This window comes from Agrilus planipennis, unplaced genomic scaffold, assembly GCF_000699045.2.
Source record: "Agrilus planipennis isolate EAB-ADULT unplaced genomic scaffold, Apla_2.0 scaffold66, whole genome shotgun sequence".
NCBI lineage: Eukaryota > Metazoa > Arthropoda > Insecta > Coleoptera > Buprestidae > Agrilus > Agrilus planipennis.
Window position 1 is genome coordinate 1102147 of NW_020438868.1, and position 3447 is coordinate 1105593.

At 34.4% G+C, this 3447-nt stretch overlaps 1 protein-coding gene across 2 annotated transcripts in view; it reads left to right on the plus strand.

Moving 5' to 3' along the window:
- Positions 1 to 3447, plus strand: part of LOC108734684 (muscarinic acetylcholine receptor gar-2) — a 155827-nt gene that overhangs the window by 72934 nt on the left and 79446 nt on the right. The gene's annotated exons all lie outside the window — the stretch shown is intronic.

Sequence of the window (3447 nt, forward strand, 5' to 3'; positions counted from 1 at the left end):
TAGACAGCGCATGTTGCATATATGTATAACGTCCGCACTTAGGCTGATGTGATGGCTCTTTGTAGGTAGAGGATGTGGCTGCATACATAAAAGCAGCTACAAAGCGTTTACACCTCTATTTCCAAAAATAGTAGCTCAGATGATGACGTAATGTACGAACGACATCCGCTTCCTAGTAATAATATACGAGATCTGTTCAAATAAAGCGCGGAGGTGTACGGGTGCGAAACATGGGCGGGGCGGAAAAGAAAGGTTTAGATGCGTTCGAAATGTGGTGTTACAGGCGAATATAGAACAAGTGAACAGAGGACTCTACGGAAGTCAATAAGGAATAGGCGAGATACGTATTATAGATTAGTAGGATACCTTCTCTCAATGTAGGTTTAGTCAGAGACATTAGAGGCAGAAACGGGAGTTAGGAGGGGTAGAGCTAGACCTAGATTAGATTACTGTTGCAAATAATTAAGGATGTAGGTTATTCTAGTTTTAGAAGATTAACTCAGGATAGGAAAGAGTGGAGGTGCGTGTCCAACCAGTCTTAGAATTGACGACCTTATGATAATGGTGATGATGATGATGTTGGTATAACAGGTTTTGATTAATGGTAATTTGGTAAGACTATTATGATTTTCAAACAGTTTGACATTTTTAATAGTGATTAATATGAAATATTAATGTGAAAATTCATTTTCAATTTTTCATCCACTACAGAGTACCTCAGGTCAATGAGGGAAAATATTTGTTGCTGTTGTTATAGTCCCGCCGGGAATCGAACCCGGGTCATTGAAAATGAATTTTCACATTAATATTTAATATTAATCACTATTAATAATTAAAAATGTCATTGTGACATATATTTAATATATGTAATTATATTAGCAAAAAATCGAAGGATCTGTAATCTTGTAGGCTCAGTTTGTCGTGGTTGTTGTTTCTCGAGTTCGACTCTCGACGGGGGTTTGACAACAGTAACAAAAATTTTCCCTCAACAACCTGAGGTAGTTTGTAGTGGATGAAAAATTGAAAATTAATGTTAACATTAATATTTAATACAAAGAAATCAAATGGTATGTGTAATTACATAAATAAGTTTATCACTTTTCGAGCTAAAAGTAAGATTTTATAGTTCTTAATAAAGGTAAATAAGAAAAATAAACAATTAAAATGATTATTTAAGAGATATGGTTATTTTATGTGAGTTATCACTACCTATGTGAACAGTTGATATTTTTTATTTGGCAGATATCGTTTAGATATACATATAAACAACGAAAAACATTGCAATTTAGAAGTCGGGGATTACGTTATATTAATTGATGCTAGTTTAATCATAACAGTTAAAGAATCATCTATGAATTTGAGAGTACATCAATTAGGTACTGATATATATATATATTCATTCTGTGTGATTCCCCTGTTACTTATAGATAGATATGGATTTAAAATATTCAATTTCAAATTTCGTAAAAAATTGCATACAAATTCTAAAAGACCTTTTATTATTAATTAGTGTTCGTTTTCGACACACTCAAAATAAATAATTTAGAATTTTCCTATGTTCCTGTTAAAAAATGATGTGAGCGAGGTTCTGTCTTCATTTATTCAAAGTTGACCTGTGAAAACTGAGTGGATCGGAAAATAATAAAACACCAAAAAAATCCGTAAAAGTTTATTTATTTAAATATAGAGCAATACTGATACTGAACTGTTGATTAAATATTTTCTTAATAAAGAAAGAGAGTTATATGTACTCATTATCGGTTAAATAGCGAATACACAATAGGTAAGACGAGGACAAGTGGATGGTAAAATAGTGAAGAACTTCCTCCATCAGCAGGACCAGGTGTAGTAGAACCAGGGGCCGGAGTTGTAGTAATAGGAGTTACAGGAGTACTAGGAGCCGGAGTTGTAGTAATAGGAGTTACAGGAGTACTAGGAGCAGGAGTTGAACTAGTGCCATTATTAGATATTTCATTCACCCAAGATGTGATTTGGCTAAGGTATTGATTGCACCATTCTAAATTAGCTCGAGCTGCACTTATTGCTCCATTGAGTACCGCAGAATAATTGCTGTAGGTTCCTTGTATCCTCTCCAACTGAAAATTAACAAAAGAATAAGTCAGTCATATATGAAAGATTGAGAAAACAATACTTACAGCATTAAGTTGCGCTTGTGTGGTCAATCTTCCTCCAATTCCAGTTAGAGAAGACGTAATCGAAGTCCTTGGGAGAAAAAGATAATCAATATTTATCGGTTAAATTTTTGCATATGTACTAACACTTACACGTTAAATATAGATTCAAGATTTTCACTAATGAATTCTAATTCCGTGTCGAGCTCAATTTTTCCTTTTGAGTAAACGTATGAGAAAATACTGGCTCTGTCTGAAGCAGCAACGTCAGGTGATGTCAAAGCAATATTGAAATATCTGGAAATGAAAAACGTATACGTAGTTATGTAGATAAAGAATAAACGGGCATAAGAATTATAAAACACAGAGTAGCGCAAGATTGAGTCGTCTTCAACAAAAAGAAGTCGCTTTTGTGCTCGCGAATGGTTAATTTAGAAGTTGACCACGAACGCGGCGGAAAAGAAAAGGTTAGAGGCGTTCGAAATGTGGTGCTACAGGCGAATTATGAGGACACTGGAGATAGAGATGGTTAGAAACGAAGAGGTATTAGAAAGAATAGGAGAACAGAGAACTCCATGAAAGTCAATAGGAAATAGGCGAGATAAGTGGGTAGCCCGTAGGAAAAATTTCCATTGAAGTTCAGTGGGAATCAATGGAAAATTTGTAAATTCCATTCAAAACCATTTGGCATAAATGGAAAAATAATTGTTTCCATTTACAATATAATTCCTGGCCACATATACTATTAGCCTTTTTCGATACAGTTTTTACTTGCCCCGGTGCAAGAGTAGTGATATTGCCAATTAGGTGGTGGAAAATCAATAATCTAGTTTACCTATGCGTGCATGTTGGGGGTACGTGAGGGACCACCGCGGCAGTAGAGTGAGAGACAAGCAAGGTAGTAAGATGTTTGATTAAAACGGTATATTTCATTTAGGCGTTGAGCATTTTTGCTCAAAAAAGACGGAAGACGTATTTATTGTGATTACACGAAGACGTATGTATTTTGGAAGACGCAATACATTGAATATTGTATATAAGTTGTATATACTTAGTTCCTGTTTGTTACTTGTTTTGCTGTTTGCTGTTTATATTTATTATTATGTTTATTATATATGTATTCAACTACCCGGAGCCTTTTATTAAACAACCCCTAGACAAGTGAAAAAGCCTACATTAGAAGCATTGTTTGATGATTTTGAACCATGCCAGAATATAGAGGAGGCCGAAGTCATCTGTGAGAGTGATGTAGTTTTATCAGAAGCAAGTGAAAAAAAATCTAAACACAATGTATTTAAAAAATGTAGAAAGCGAG